The 17,633-nt window shown below is 34.4% G+C and overlaps 1 long non-coding RNA gene across 1 annotated transcript; it reads right to left on the minus strand.

Moving 5' to 3' along the window:
* Nucleotides 1-334: 334 nt before the first annotated feature.
* LOC113345343 lies at nucleotides 335-1,203 on the minus strand. Its single transcript, XR_003358087.1, has 2 exons — nucleotides 919-1,203; nucleotides 335-627 (listed from the first exon to the last, which is right to left on the minus strand). It is a non-coding gene; the product is annotated as an uncharacterized LOC113345343 (long non-coding RNA).
* Between the last annotated feature and the right edge of the window lie 16,430 nt (nucleotides 1,204-17,633).

Raw genomic sequence — 17,633 nt, forward strand, 5'->3', positions numbered from 1 at the left:
AACGCTAATCAGAATAGCACAAAGAGCTATTCAGAATAGCTCTTTTTTTTAATCCGTAGATTTAAAACGAGCCATTGGAAATCTAATGGCTGAGAAAAAAACGCTAATCTTAATACCGTTTTGTGCTATTCTGAATAGCGTTTTGTGCTATTATGAATATCATTTTTAGTGCTATTCTGATTAGCGCTCAATGCTATTAAGATTAGCGTTTTTTTTGTTCCACCACTATACTTGCGCTTCCATCCACAATTCCAAATGCTGAGGTGGCGTGGAAGATGGAACTCTTCCACCATAAGACTTCTCCAAATAAAGTTGATGTTGTTGAAACAGAACAGAAACAAAGTGTCTTTAATCTAAACATCAAAGAAAGTGTTCAAAATTGTTTGATCGACTACTGAACAAAATATAGAACAAAAATTAAATCTAGATCGAGCTGGAATGTTTAGAATATTACATATGGGTTTGTTTCTTAACCTCCGCGCATTGATCTTCACTTAAAACACATCAGCAGAACAGCTTAAGCTGGAGATAGTTTTTTTTTATCTTTGTATTGTTCTTAAGTTCTTATTATCACTGTACTTTTCTACTCCTCTCTCTCTTAACTAAAGATTGCACCGGTTGCAGACTCTGCATCAATACAAAAAAATCCAAATCAATTTAATCCAGACCCGAAAATTGAACATCTAATTATCTTAATTTTAGTAACCGAATTACAGATCAAGAAATGAATACCCTTAGTCAGTAATCAAAACCCCTATTCATGAAATCAAAACCCTAAATTAAATATCTTAATTTTAGTAACCGATTTAAAGATCAAGAGACGAAACCCTTAGTCAGTAAGCAAAACCCCTATTCATGAAATCAAAATTAAGAAATCAAGACCCTAAATTAAAGAAACAGAAATCGATAAAGGCCTACCTACCACAGGAAGCTTGAATTCTTTCAAAAAAAAATTTTGAAATAAGAATTCATTGATTCTTCAACCCCGCTTGAAGTTTCATCTGTTTTTCACCTTTAATCTCGAATTACTCTTTTTTCAATTTAAACGCCTCATCACAATCTTTCAAAATTTGTTCGAAGTTTTCATTTTTCAAACTTTCCTATAAGAAAAATGATCTTTTGAAATAACCTATTGAAAATCAGTTTAAGTATTCCTTAATTTTTTTGCAGAGAGAAAGGAAGTTTAAGTTCGGGGATTTTCTGTTATTCACCTGGGCGGTATGTGGAAGATGGAGTTGTGGTAAGGGTAAATATGGAAGCATAAAAAATTAGTATTAAAATTGTATTATTAATAGAAAATAATAAATAATTAGGTCAAAACATGGTGTTTGACGGTCAACGTCTGGTCAAGGTACCAACCCTTAATATTTCAAATATTTGGGTACCAAAGCTAGGTGTTGGACATTTGTTGGGTACCAAACGTTAAATAACCCTTTAAAAATTTCCAATCTAATTCAAACCTAACCACAAACATTGACGAAAACTACACCAGGTCTACTTATAAACGCATCAAAATCAATAAACAAACCTCATCAATAAAGCAATTATTACAAGAGATTGAACTTGACCCTGTGTAATACTGAATAGGAGAAATAAACTTAAAACTTCAACAAATAAATACTTACAGTGATGAGGATGTAGGGTTTCTGATTTGCTTCATAGATAAAGTGATTTCTTTGTTATATCACCCGTTAATCAAATCCTGAGATTTCAAAAACAGTTCCATCTTAACTTCCTTAAGAAATCAGATTTAATAATAGCTAAGTTTTTGTATAGAGAGAAGGGGTTCAAGGTGGTAAGTGAAGAACGAAAGTAATGAATGAAGATGGAGCCATTTTTGTGTATTAGGGTTTTTTCCTGAGGGAGGCGGAAGATGAGAGGTTAGAGACGAAGATATGAAAGGAAAGTGAAGTAAAGGGATAAAAATTTCTTTTGATGTTTTATATAAAAATCTTTGAACGGTGATAAAGGATGGTCATACAGATAAGGGATATATTTGGATGGTGGATATTTAGTTAGGGATTGTCATAAGGATCATCCTAAGTTTGTGAGAAACTTGTATTTTTGTACCAAACTAAATACGCACATTCAGGTTATTAACAACCTTCATTACGACCGAGTATAATGATATATCTCGTGTATATTTTGGTATACATTAGTATATTTAGATCTTCATTGTAGATTTCAATTCATATAGGTAATGGAGCAGACATAGATTCACATTAACAGATTCTGACTTGTTGCTTTGAATTTCAACTTGTCACATAGGTTATGAAGCATCATTTGGTTTACATTGGTATATTAAGAGTCCGAGTTCAACGATCCCAAAGGTTGTGAAGTATATTTGGCTTATAGTGGTGTTCGAAATGGATTTCAAATTATTGAGGATGTTGTGAAGTAAATTCTAGTTAACATTACTAGATTCTTCAATGAAGTTAAAAGTTTGAACTCAATCACTGGAATACTAGATGTTATGGTGATCTCTAGTAATGTTGAACTATAGTACTCAAAATTTACATTCTAGATAATGAAAAAGTGTCATTTAGGTTCAATATAAATGCAAAAAAAAAGGGGTCTAACAACCACACCCAATATTTCATTTCGGCAATCTGTATGGACTAACTCCAATATACTTCAAAGAGAATCAACTAGACAGTCATACTCAATCAACGAAAATACATCCAAGAGTTATATCTCTATTTCTCAATGTAATCAACAAATCAAACAGATACAAATCCTCGAGCCTGATTATTATGAGAAACAACTTGAACGATACCGAAGACCAATGTTCAAGTGCCAATCAATTTATATCAACAACCAATAGTTGGATTATCTAATTGATTGAACTACGCACAACTTGTGATTTTCAATTATATAAAAATATAACGCGGAAAAAAATAATACAGAAACCATAAATTTTGTTAACGAGGAAGCCGCAAATGCAGAAAAACCCCGAGACCTACTCCAGATTTGAACACCACACTTTATTAAGCCGCTACAGACTCTAGCCTACTACAAGTTAACTTCAGACTGGAATGTAGTTGATCCCTAACCAATCTCACACTAATTAATGTACAATCGCGTTCCTTACGCCTATGAATCCCAGCAGGAATCTACACACTTGATTTCCTTAGAAGATCTCACCCACAACTAAGAGTTGATACGACCCAAAGTCTAAGACTTGATAAACAAATCTGTTTCACACAGAAAAGTCTATTGAATAGATAAATCTGTCTCCCGAAATATCTACGAGTTTTTGTTCCATCTTTTCATAAATCAAGGTGAACATGAACCAATTGATACACCAGACTTATATTCCCAAAGAACAACCTAGTAATATCAATCACCTCACAATAATCTTAATCGTATGGTTTCGAAACAACTTATTGTGGAATCACGAACAATGAGACGAAGATGTTTATGACTACTTTTTATCTTACCTACTGGAGATTAAATCACGAGCAAATCTTATAGAAGATAGTACTCAATAGGATAGAAGAAAATAAGATCAAAACACGCAACTATAGAGAAAATAGTTGGGTCTGGCTTCAGAATCCCAATGAAGTCTTTAAGTCGTTAACCTATAATAGTTTTAGAAAAACTTAGGCTAAAGGAGAATCGACTCTAGTCGCAACTAGTATCACACAGGAGGTGTGGGGATTAGGTTTCCCAGTTGCTAGAGTTATAGCTTACACAACTAGTATCACACGTTAGGTGTGGGGATTAGGTTTCACATTTGCTAGAGTTCTCCCTTATATAGTCTTTCAAATCAGGGTTTGCATTTGATGTTAGATTGGTAACAAAGCATTCAATATTCACCGTTAGATGAAAACCTGATTAGATTCAAGCTAATATCTTTCAACCGTTAGATGAAACTTAGCTTGTTACACACAAATGAAATGTGACTTCATTTAGATATGGGTAACCGTACCTAAACGTGTACACTTAGTTGGCTCAACAATAGTTAACCGAAGTTAGCTATATGAACACTTTCATATCAACCTTTTTCATCTCAATCACAACTAGTTCAAATGATTCAAATGAAACTATTTATAGAGTTGTTCAATTGTTTATATTCTCATAGAAGTATACAAGACATAATTCAAGAAAAATCGATTTTAATTCACTCGAATCAATTCATGAATATTATAGCCATGGTTTGCAAAATATTGCATTCCTTAGTATATAAATGTGTTTGTTCATGAATAAACCGATTTTAGAACTTAACCTACTCAAGTATGCAAACGGGTACGCATACTTAAGTAGCTGGACTTGGTCTGGGTTCGCCAGTATGCGAAAATGTACGCATACTTTCGTACACAACCAAACTCAGTCGAATTCCCGGACTTGAAATGTTATGCTGATACGCATACGGGTATCCAAAGTAAGTTCCATGGACTTCAACTATCAAACCAGTATGCATACGAGTATGCATACTATGGTTCCTGGACTTGGAATAACTTGTAATAGTTAGCATACACGTGTGCATACCGTGATATATCCAATCAATGGTTAATTGTTCTAAACTCCATTTTAATCATTGAAACATTCTTGGAAGACGAGAATAGCTGTCTCACACAAATTACTAGCTTCAAAGCAATTTTCAAGTGATTAATAAATCAATACGAACTTTCCAAGTCTATATCAAATGACTGTCTCACACAAATCATGTAAGATGTTACCAGGAGATTTCACAAGATCATCTTTTGACTTTTATCAAGAACAAAATATGAACTTGGTTAAAGCGAAAGCTTACAAACACATATTTCGAGAAATATGTAATCGAGTTAAACTCAGCTCGAAATATCAAATGTGTATAATATAAAGTCTATATAACTATACGACTTCTGTCTCAATAGGATATTGAATAGAAATAGACTCTTGAGTGATAGATGAGTTCAAGTCTCCACATACCTTTTGTTGATGAAGTTGCACAAGCTCCCCTTAGTAGTTCTTCGTCTTCAATCGATGAACGCCGTGAAGTATAAATCTCAACTACACATTCTATCCTAATACAAGACATAGCTATAAGTAGAGTAGAAATCAAGACTTATAGTTTTAGCAACTAAACTTGACAAACAAGCTTGAGATAGCAACGCTTGCGAGTTCGACCGAACAGTGCTCTAACAGTCTCCCCCTTTGTCAATTTTAGTGACAAAACTATCAATACATATAGATTACAAAATAAATAAACTTTGCAGCTTCTCATCAAAATGATTGATTTCCTTGGTTCTTCAACATTACTCGAAGTCTTCGTCACTTCCAAGTACTCCAGTGATTCTGAACGTGTTCAAATTAGCATCATAGTTGTTGAAGATCCGTAGCCATAACAATAAAAAAACTATTGTTCTCAATTATTGTTGTGCAGTGTCACAGTATTATTACACAACATCAAAGTTCAATTGTATCACAACTTTGACAACAATACTACAGTGATATGTATCACCCCCCTAGTCAATACTTCATCTCACATGAAAACCTCTCCCTCTTACATAATGATCCGTAAACCATAAGTATCTGTAGTGTGAACTACATAATAATTCTCCCCCTTTTTTTCAATATAAATTGGCAAAGGTACGAAAACTAGCGGGATCATAATGAAATTCTCATAGAGATACTTCATGACTAAAAGAGAACATATCAACTTTGTTTCAATGAACATTATATCCATGGTTTGCAAAAGATTGCATTCCTTATTATATAAATGTATTTGTTCATGAACAAACCGATTTTAAAACTTAATCCACTCAAGTATACAAACGGGTTTGCATACCTAAGTAGCCGGACTTGGTCTGGGTATGCATACTGTCGTACACAACCAAACTCAGTTGAATTCCCAGACTTGAACTGTTACGCCGATACGCATACGGGTATGCATACTAAGCTCTCGAACTTCAACTGTCAAACAAGTACGCATACGGGTATGCATACTATGGTTCCCGGACTTGGAATAACTTGCAACAGTTGGCATACAAGTACGCATACTGTGCTATATCTAATCAATGGTTAATTGTTCTAAACTCCATTTTAATCATTGAAACATTCTTGGAAGGCGGGAATATATGTCTCGCACAAACTATTAGCTTCAAAGAATTTTAAGTGATTAATAGATCAATAAGAAACATTCCGAGTCTACATCAAATGACTGTCTCACATAAATCATGTAAGATGTTACCAGGCGATTTTCACATGATCATCTTTTGACTTTCGTCAAGAATAAAAGATGAACTTGGTTAAAGCGAAATCTTACCAATACATATTTCGAGAAATATGTAAGCGAGTTAAACTCAGCTCGAAATATCAAATGTGTATAATATAGAAACTATATAGATATACGAATTTTGTCTTAATAGGAGATGGAATATAAATAGACTTCTGAGTGATAGATGAGTCTAAGTCTCCACATACCTTTTATTGATGAAGTTCCACAAGCTCCCCTTAGTAGTTCTTCATCTTCAATCGATGAACGCCGTGAAGTCTAAAGCTCAACTATACATTTTATCCTAACCCGAGACATAACTATAAGTAGACTAGAAATCAAGACTTATAGTTTTGACAACTAAACTTGACAAACAAGCTTGAGATAGCAACACGTGTAAGTTCTACCGAGCAGTGCTCTAACAATAAGAACATAAAATACCTGGAACCTGAAGAACGAAGGTAGAAACTCTAACATAATTCTTGAAAACAAATCTGAATAATGATAAAAAGATACAATAATTATCTTGACCTTCAACTGAAAAAGAATTACTTGATTGTTCGTTAATCATTAATGTTGATAATGCCGAACTACATTTTTTGATTCCAAACTTGAAAAATAGACAATGATCTACTCTAGTATATTAAATTATATTCTAGTTAATTAACATATATAAATTAATAATAAATTTTGATTGTTCAGAGATGTCATTAAATAAATTTTAGTTAACATTTAGAAACCCAAAATAGATTTCAATTGGTCGTAGATGTCATAAAAATAGATTATAGATAGCAGTTTGGAGAATGAAAAATGATCCTTTATATTGAATCATCTAATTCTTAGAAAACTTTGAGTTTCCAGCCGAATTTCGACTGTATAAGTCATGAAGCAGCTTTTATTTTAATGGATCATGCGAATTGTGTAGTCCGATGATTTTTTTCTTCTAGTCAACGACTAATGTAAATTTTTTAAAAATACCCATGGGTAGATCGAATTATAAAGTCAGGTGGATTTTTTTTTTGGAATTCACCTATGTAATTCCATGCATGCAAACTCGATGAAATGGTACGAATTATAGAGTTAGATGAATTTATCTTGAAATGTAGCGACTAAAAAAAAGTCAATCACTAAATTTATTGTGTTGAACATGAACAGCTTCCGACCTAAGTTGGTTCTAATATATCTCCAGTGACCAACAGAAACTTTTAGTTGCAAGGAAAAAGCAGATAGAGAATACTAGCGATTGAAAGAAAATCAGTCACTACATAAACTGTTGTTGCACTTAGATAGCTTCTAACGTGTTTTTGTAGTTGTTCTAAGATAGTTGTAAGATAGCTCCAACGGGTAACAGAGATTTTCAGTTGCAAGTAAATGGTAGATAGAGAACACTATCGACTAAAATAAAATTAGTCGCCACATTTGTTGTGTCTGAACATAAATAGCTCCCAACATATTCAAGTAGTTGATCCAAATTAGTTGTAAGATAGGTCCAACGGCTAACAGAGACATTCAGTTGCAAGAAAATAGTGGATTTTATTCTCTCGCGACCATTATTTTTTCAGACGCAAACATTAGTCGCTACAGGGAACCGATGACTATTTTTTAGACAGTTGATAAAATTTGGTCGCAAGAGACACTTTTTCTTATAGTGATCCTATTTACTCACGCCATTTACCATTCTATCTTATGAGACTATATTGTATGAGTTTAGTATTTAATATTAGTAATAAGAAATTTCGAGTTCAAGCTTGTCTCGTTTAAACACTCGAAATATGATTCATGAAATGGACATAGATCCTTAGCAATCTTAGTTAGACAATTTATTATTTACAAACTATTTTTGTTTTCCAAGAAACAGTCCATATATTGTCTATGGCTAATGGGAATGTCTCAAGTTGAATTAAGAGAGATTTAGAGTTGCTTCATGCAAAGTACACTTACTTGTATGTATTACTCAAGTCAGTCTGAATTCCGCGGATGGTAGGGGTTTGCAAAGCCGGTTTGCGAATCCTTTACATCATAGTTAGGGAATGAGTAAGTTTGCGAACCCTTACCATCTGACTTTGCAAGCCGGAATATGTTTGTGTTAGAGCACTGCTCGGTCGAACTCGCATGTGTTGCTATCTCAAGCATGTTTGTCAATGTCAGTGATCAAAACAATAACTCTTGAATTCTAGCCTATTTATAGATGTCTCGGACTAGGACATGGATTGTGTAGTTGAGATTAGTTTTCACGGAATTCATAATTTGAAGAAAAATAACTACTAAGGGGAGCTTGTGGAACTTCATCGACAAAAGGTATGTGGAGACTTAAACTCATCAATGACTTGGAAAGTCTATTTTTACTTTATCTCCTATATTGAGACATAAGTCCTATTACGATATAGTTTTCTATATACACATTTGAGATTTTGAGCTGAGTTTATCTCGCTTACATATTTATCGAAATATGTGTTGAAAATCTTTCTATTCGACCAATTTCATCTTATATCATGTGAAAATTTCCGAGTAACATCTTACATGGTTTGTGTGATACAATCATTTGGTGTTGCCTTGGAATGTTTCGTAATGATTATTTCAATAACTTGAAAATTGCTTTGATGCTAATAGTGTGTGAAAGCGGTTATTGTCATCCTATAAGAAAGTTTCAGTGATTGAGAACACTTAACCATTATTGGATATGTCATGTTGTGCACTCTTGCAGATATGTAATCCATGTCCGGGAACCATAGTATGCGTACCCGTTTGTGTACCTGTTGGTTTGAGAAATCCGGGAACCTAAGTATGCGTCTCCGTTTGCGTACTGGCGTACAGGTTCATGTTCGAGAATTTCTGCTGGGATTTGAGGTTTACGTACCCGTTTGCGTACTGCGGAACTCAATCTTAGTCCGGGTATTTCAAGTATGCGTACCCGTTTGCATACTTGAAGCTTAAAGTTCTAAAATCGGTTTTAAACATGAACATAAACATCTATATAATAAGGAACGCAATCTTTGCAAACCGTGGCTATAATGTTCTTGATTGATTCGAGTGAATCAAACTGATTTTGCTTCAATTGTGTTCTTGTATAATTCTATTAGAATATAGCAATTGAACAACTCTTTAACTAGTTTCATTTGAGTCATTTGAACTAGTTATGGTTAAGATGAATAAGGTTGATATGAGAGTAATCATATGACTAACCTCAGTTAACTATTTGTGAACCAACATGGTGTACACGTTTAGGTACGATTACATAAACCTAAGTGAGGGTACATTTTATTTGTGTGTAACAGTCTAAGTTCGATCTAACGGTTGAAATATATTAGCTTGGTTGAATCAGGTTTTTCATCTAACGGTGAATATTGAATGTTTTTTTACCAAGGTAACTTGGATTGCAAACCCTTATTTGAAAACTATATAAAGGAGAACTCTAGCAACTGGGAAATCTAATCCCCACACCTCCTGTGTGTTACTAGTTGCATAACTAAAGTCGATTCTCCTTTAACCTTAGGTTTATATCGAGACCCTGTAGGTTAACGACTTCAAAGACTTCATCGGGATTGTGAAGCTAGACGCAACTATTTTCTTTGTAGCTGCGTGTTCTGATCTTGCCCGATTCTTTCGTATTGAGTCAATTGAAATAAATGACTCGGGATTAATTTCTCTGATAGGAAAGATAAAAGTAATCACAAACATCTTCATCTCATCGTTTGTGATTCCACAATATCTTGTTTCACTAGTCGATTAAGATTATTGTGAGGTGATTGATAATACTAGGATGTTCTTCGGGAATGTAAGTCTGTTTTATCAATTGGTTCCTGTTCATCTTGATTTATCAAAAGACGAAATAAGAACTCTTGGATATTTCTGTGGGAGACAAATTTATTCAATCTATAGACTTTTTTGTGTGAGACAGATTTGTTTATCAAGTCTTCGACTTTGGTTCGTAGCAACTCTTGGTTGTGGGTGAGATCAACTAAGGGAATCAAGTGCGTAGTATCCTGTTGGGATCAGAGATGTAAGGAACACAACTGTGCCTTGAATCAATTTGAGATTGATTAGGGTTCAACTACAGTCCAGTCCGAAGTTAATTGGTAGTAGGCTAGAGTATGTAGCGGATTTATACAGTGTGGTGTTCAATATGGACTAGGTCCCGGGGGTTTTCTGCATTTGCGGTTTCCTTGTTAACAAAATTCTGGTGTCTGTGTTATTTCTTTTTCGCATTATATTTTGTTATATAATTGAAATATCACAGGTTGTGCGTTAAGATCAAGAAAATTAGAATTTCTAACCTTTGGTTGTTGATTTACATTTATTGACACTTGAACATTGGTCTTTGGTACCGTTCAAGTAACTCCTCTTATATTCAATCATGCTTGTAGATTTCTGTTTGCTGATTGCGGATTGAATTAAGAGTTAGAGATATTAAGGTCTTTGATATACTTTACTCTAGATTGAGTCTGACTGTCTAGTTGATTCTCTAGAAAGTATATTGGAGTAAGTCCTCTCATATTTCCAAACGAATTGTTGGGTGTGGTTGTTAAACCCCCACATTTTCAATCGGTAGGCATACATATTAAAGACCTTATAAGTCTATGTTTGTAACAATCTGTGTTCTGAGGACCTAAGAAGTATCTCACGAGATAACGAATATTGATATGTCTTCCAAAGGTTCAGATTACACCAAAAATCTTGGGTTTCTCTCAAAGGATAACTCCTTAGCAGATTCTTCTGAATCCCGAGGAAAAAACAAGATTTGTGAGGACGTGTCAGAATCCGAAATGGAACTCACCAGATCACTAAAAAAAGTCTGCTGAAATCATTGATTTTCAAGTTTCTAAAATCACGACTCTTGAAGAAAAAAATGATATGCTTATTGATGAATTTGAGAAATCCCTTGAAAGGGAACGTGAACTCTACAGTTTTATTGAATCTCTCTCTAACAATATCGAAAAATTGGTTGAAGAAACTACTCTACAGCGTGAAAATATTAGTACTCTTGAAGATACTGTTAGAGAAGACTCAATTAGAGAAAAGCGTTTAGTCAATTATCTTGTTGAAAAAGAGAAACTTGTTGCATCCTTTCAACTTGCCCGAGAACAATGTAACACCTTGAAAAAAGAAAACTCTGCATTGATGGTTAAGCCATCTTCTACATCCTCTCCTGGTTCTCACAAGGTTTTACATAGCCTAAAGAAAAATTCCTCCAAGGAATTACCTACTGTGAATCACTTGCAAAGTTTGCATGTGCAGGAAGATGTCTTGGCTCAAGGCAATCATGACTCAAATCCAAGATACTGATCCTTCTGTGGAAAAAACAATCACTATGCTCTTCATTGTTTTACCAGAAAGAAACAAATTTTTAATCTCCATAATTTTCTTCTTTCAACTGTCAATGGAGTAAATCGTCTGACGACATCTACGGTGAGTTTCTTGCCTACAGAAAACCAGAAATCTTATAAAAATGATCCCTCTTCAAGAAATCATCACAGGTTACATGTTCCTCATTACGGTATAAACTCTTATGCCACTAATGAATGCTTGTCATGTGTTTATAAGAACAAGTCTGGTAAATCTAGATCAAGAAGATGGAAATCCTCAAAATCCCCTCTTCTGGAACCGATCTCTAGAGGTCCTAGACTCAGTCCTCAGAAAAATCCTTCGGATGGACTTTTGAATAGGTTTATGACAAATTCCTCTGGAATACGTTATAATCGATGGAAAAGAGGGAATATACAAGTAAAACGGTCAAACAACTTGTACAACTCTTCTCCCATGATTGGTAGTGACATCACTTCTCATTCCTTTACCTAACTCTAGGTAACATCATCCTTGATTCTATCTTGAGAGGTACAAGGATGACGACTATGGAAGTCTCAAGATTTGTTGTACATTTTTGTGTGATGTTTCCTTTTGTCAATCTTTCTGAGTTGTGCAATCCTGCTTCATGGCTTAGGCTCTAATTTAAAGATTATTGAGTTATATTGACAAACATTGTGTTTTCACTTATTTGATTTCTCTTAATCCACATTTCTCTTGTAAATGGTCCGTGTACGTCCATATCCCTCTTTTGCGAGCTCATAGGGTTTCTTTACTTAAAATACATATATATCGTATTTTTCCATGCCTAACAAAAAATATATGGAAAACTCTGCAAAATCTCAAGAGATTGTGCATCTTGATATGCAGGAAGACACTCAAGGACGTGATACGATTCAAGAGCTGGTTCTAAAGAAGATGCTGGAAAGAAAGGAACACAACTCCTGTATGGGTGAATCTATCAAGGATTTAATTCGTTTACAGAACGATTTAAAGGTCGAGTTTGCAAATCTTCAATTGCAAATAAACCAACTCTTAGATGGTCGGACCAGAATCCTTGGAAACCAAAATATTCTGATACGGAATCAGAAAAAGCTCATCATGGACTGTGTCAAAGCTAGACAACTTTCTCGGGTTGTTGACCAAAAATTTTGTGTTCTAACTCACGAACATGATGTGTCTACAGTCAAGAGAATAAAGGAAATCAGTGATACCTTCTATGATGGATTCATTGAAAGGTATGAGGTGAAAATGCGAGGGTCTAACAACCACACCTAACAATTCCTTTGGAAATCCGAGAGGACTTACTTCAGTACACTTTCTAGAGAATCAACTAGACAGTCAAACTCAATCTAGAGTAAATTATGTTAGAGCATTGCTCGACTGAACCCACTAGCGTTGGTATGTCAAGTTAGTTGTCAATTTTAGTTGCCAAAACACATTTTTGATTTACCATACTAAAGATAGTTTCAGACTAGATTAGGTCTAAGAAGTTGAATCGAAGCTATCCTTAAAGGATGGAGATTGAAGACTACAAGAAGACATCAACAAGTACTTCATCAACAAAGATATGTGATTGATTTTATTTGTATTCTTGTTCAATTCTACCTTTATAATCTATCGATATAAATTCTCACTCTATGGAACAATTCCTATGACGGTAAATGTACATTTATGTATATATACTTGAGGTTATTTGATTCATGACCTTGGTGACAATAACCTTTTTCCCTGGAAAGGTTCTCATGTTATATTTAATGAGTTTACGAATTCAACGAGCCAAGAATCACTCAATTCCGAGTTATAACGATGAAGTTATGAGTGATTTATTAAAGTAACAATTATAAGTGTTGATGTAACTGTTACAGTTCGTTAGTAGGAAACAATCCATGGACTGTTTGTAACGGTTCACGGACTTGGTCCCAATTACGTGACTAGAAGTCTTTTTTAGTCAAATTGGTGATGTTTCCTTATCTATGCAAGATGGCTATTAATCCAAACATATTCGATTACCATATTAAAGTGTTTGTGATAACTTTTAATTCTTGCCTAAGTTAAAATGTGATTTATTCACATAAATACAATATTTGCTAATTAATTATTTATTTAATTATTTGGCAAGAGTTTGTAACTTAGGAAAGACTCCCAAAATTAGGAGAGTCTTGAAAAAGGAAAATAGCTTTACATAGCTTCCAAATTATTGTTCACTATAAATAAAGGGTTCATGAGTGCTACACGTTTTCATCCCCTTTGGAAAATCGGTGTAAGCTTCATAAGGTTGTTTTACATGTCTTCTGTTTTTCGTGAACAAGAGTGAGATAAAAGTCTTTGTATTGGGGGGATCACAAAGCCGAGTTGGATTAATCTTCGTGATTGATTATGCAACTTGTAATCTAGGTTTTTCACCTCTTGTATATTCTAAGGTTTTCTCTTCTGATATAAAACTATTCAAGAGTTTTTGATCATATACCCTAGGTTTTGATAGATTTCAGTTTCCGATCGTATACCAACACTTTTTAGTCGAAATCGTAAGCTAAAAAGAAAACTTTGATTAAGGTATCTCGTAAAAATCCTTAAGAAGTTTTAAACAAGATATCTCTAGATTTAGTCTAGTTGTTCTTGTTGTATAATTATTAAGGTTTTCTTAACTTGGAAATTGATCTTTGGAATCTCCCAAAGTTCACTTACGAAAAACAGGTTCACAGACTCCTTATGTGTATGCATATTGATTGTAAGTTAAAACCCTAATCTACAAGTTTGTATTGATGTTACTTTTACCTAGTAATTGTTTTTCTCAAAACAAACACAAGATTTCCAAAACCTTGATTTACATCTAAAGGGAAATCGATTCGGTATTTCGTGAAAACAAAAGATCGAAAAATATCAACCGTGTTGTTGTATCTTCTAAAGAGAGCCTTGGGTTTTGCTAGAAGATTTACGAGAATAATTCCTAATGAGAATCGATGTTCTTCTAGGAGTTCTACAAGTGCTTGAATACAGCTGAAGTAGGTATTACATCTAGTCCGAAGAGGTAGTAGGAAATTGGTGTAACAACTTATAATCAGTGTGTGTTTATTCTCGACCAGGTCCCGGGGTTTTTCTGCATTTTCAGTTTCCTTGTTAACAAAATTTTTGGTGTCTATGTTATTTCTTTTCCGCATTATATTTGTTTATATAATTGAAATATCACAGGTTGTACGTAAGTTCAATCAATTGTGAATCCGTCCTTTGGGTTGTTGATTAAATTGATTGACACTTGGATATTGGTTTTTGATACCGTCCAAGTTATTTCTTATATTCAATCGGACTCACAAATTGGTATTTGTTTGATTGCGGATTGAATTGAGAAATTGAGATATAACTCTTTGGTATACTTTCCTTAAGATTGAGTCTGACTGTCTAGTTGATTCTCTTGAAAGTATATTGGAGTTAGTCCATACAGATTACCATACGAATTATTGGGTGTGGTTGTTAGACCCCCACATTTTCAATTGGTATCAGAGCAGGCAAACACGCTAAGACCTCATAAGTCTGTGTTTGTAGCAATCTGATTCTATGGACATAATTGCTATCTTTATACACATAACGCCATCCTTCGATGACATGAACTATTTATGGTGGAAAATTTCTATGCGTGCTTTTATTCAAGCGCGAGATTTTCAATCATGGGTTCTTATTGTTAATGGATATAATCCTCCATTAGTTACGGTAGACGGTGTAACTGTTGCAAAGGATATTGGTAATTACGCTGATTTTGAGTTTCTTGTTGCAAAGCAAAATTCTGACGGATTAAATGCTATTATCCATGCCATTACCCTAGATCTTCAGCACCAGGTGACTACGTGTAATAAGTCTAAAGATGCTTGGGGCATCTTAGAAACCGTATCCGAAGGGAATGCCGTAGAGAAAGAAGCAAGGCTTCAAAATCTAGCTTCTGAGTGGGAAAACCTTCGCATGTATGATGATGAAACCTTTGATGAGTTTAACCAAAGACTTTCTCAAATAGTTAACTCCTCATATTCATTAGGAAGAACTATTCCGGAGAAAGTTATTGTGTGCAAAATTCTCAGGTCTCTACCATCAAGATACGAGTCTAAGAAACATGACATTGAAGAAGCAAACGATCTTTCTACACTCTCCAGAAACACTCTTGTTGGAAAGTTAAAGATCTTTGATAATGAACACGCATCTAGAAAAGAGGTGATTTCTCTTAAAGCTGTAAACAATTCTGAATCCTCTAAGGATAAATCTAGTTCGCCACATACTAAGAATGTTACTCCACGAAAATTTAGAAAACTCTTGAGAGACAGAAAAAAGAGTTTTTCTAAAGTTACAACATCTCCTAATGATGATGTACAATGTTATAACTATCGTGGTTTCGGGCACCTTTCTTCAGTATGTCCTAGCATGAGACGTAGTCAATCGTCATATGCAGCAGCTTTGCCTACTCTTGATGATGGACCCGAATATTATGATCACCAAGAGTATACAGGCGAGGTTTCATTAGCTTCTGGAAAGATCATTTCGGATACTGAGTCTGATTATGACGAAGAAGTGTTCCATGAAGATCCACTTGCTAAAAATCTTCTTAAGGAATGTCATCAGAAACTCTCGGAGGCTGAAAGCATCATTTTCAGTGAGAAAGTTAAATATGACAGACTTCATGGTCGTAATAAAGACTTGCAAGACCAACTTGATTCTATTGGTGCAAGAGATTATCTCAATGAAATACGAATGCTTAAAGAAGAAATTGCCGGAAGTTGAGATCGAGAAATTACTCTTCAAGCAAAGCTAGATAACTTGGAGAATATTGAGATGAACTTGTTATTTGATTCATAACGAGAAGATCTCAAAGTTCAATGTGAATCATCCAAGAATGATCTAGCTATTGCACTTGAAAATGTGAAAAGATTGGAAGAAGAAAACTCGAGCTTAAAAGAGAGAGTGTCTAGAAATAACATCTCAGATAAATTAACCTCGATATTGGGAGCATGTAGAATTCATCGTGATACACGGGGATTGGGATATGAAGGAATATATGCTCCTAGTATTTGCAAAGAGGTAAAAAATTTCAAAGCTAAAGATTATTCTCAACCAAAACCTTCCACGGTTGACAAAAGTAAAGTATCTCTACAAACTGTTGATGACGAAAAGAGGAAATTCTGTCAAGCTCCAAAGCAAGCACATACACATTCAGGTAATACTAAACATAACTTTTTCCATTCTAATAAACATTGTTTTTATTGTGGAAAACCAGGTCACTTGCAAAGGAATTGCAGATTTCTTAAACGAGATAAAACCAGATCTAATTCTGTTGAGATGATAAGATCTGATGTTCCAAACTGGAGAAAAACTGAGTCTCACAATTTTAGTTCTTCTAGTATTCCCTCAAAGAAGTTTCATAATTATATTGGGGAGATAAATAAATACGTTGCTCCAAAAGCTACTCAGAAATGGGTACCAAAGAAGATCAACAAAGCAACAAGTACTATTAAGAAGGATCTCCCAGACAAGAGTTCGACAAGGGATAACATCTTAAAGAGGTGTGGAACAGTTATTGAAAGTTTCAAGGAAGTTGTTAAATTCCTAGATTCCATGCATAATTTTGTTTCGAATACTTGTGGTGAGCAAGATTTTGTTCACCTCAACACAACTTGATTGTGTCAGAAGTGCATCTTCACCAATAAGCCTTGTAAATGCGGTGAGGATTACAAAAGAATTGGGGCGCACATATTATGTTGGGTAATTTTTGAATATGTGTAACAATTTATTGTTTCGAGCTGAGTTTAACTCGCTTACATATTTCTCAAAATATATGTTGGTAAGCTTCGCTTTGGACAAGTTCATCTTTTCTCATGACGATAGTCATATTAGTTTCAATTACTTGAAAATAGATTTGACAAAAAATAGCTTGTGAACAACAACTATGTAACGTCCTCTAAGAATGTTTCAATGATTGAAATGAGAGTTTAGAATATAACCTTGAAAGGATATAAACATTGTGTGATAACTCATACGTGTGTAAGTCCTTATTCCTTGTACCAAAGTATACGTACTTTGCTGCTCAGGAAAACCGGAACTGAAGTCCGGTACCAGTAAGCGTACTGTCGGAAGTTTACATCCGTGAATTTCT

Source organism: Papaver somniferum, unplaced genomic scaffold, assembly GCF_003573695.1.
Source record: "Papaver somniferum cultivar HN1 unplaced genomic scaffold, ASM357369v1 unplaced-scaffold_81, whole genome shotgun sequence".
NCBI classification, from domain to species: domain Eukaryota; kingdom Viridiplantae; phylum Streptophyta; class Magnoliopsida; order Ranunculales; family Papaveraceae; genus Papaver; species Papaver somniferum.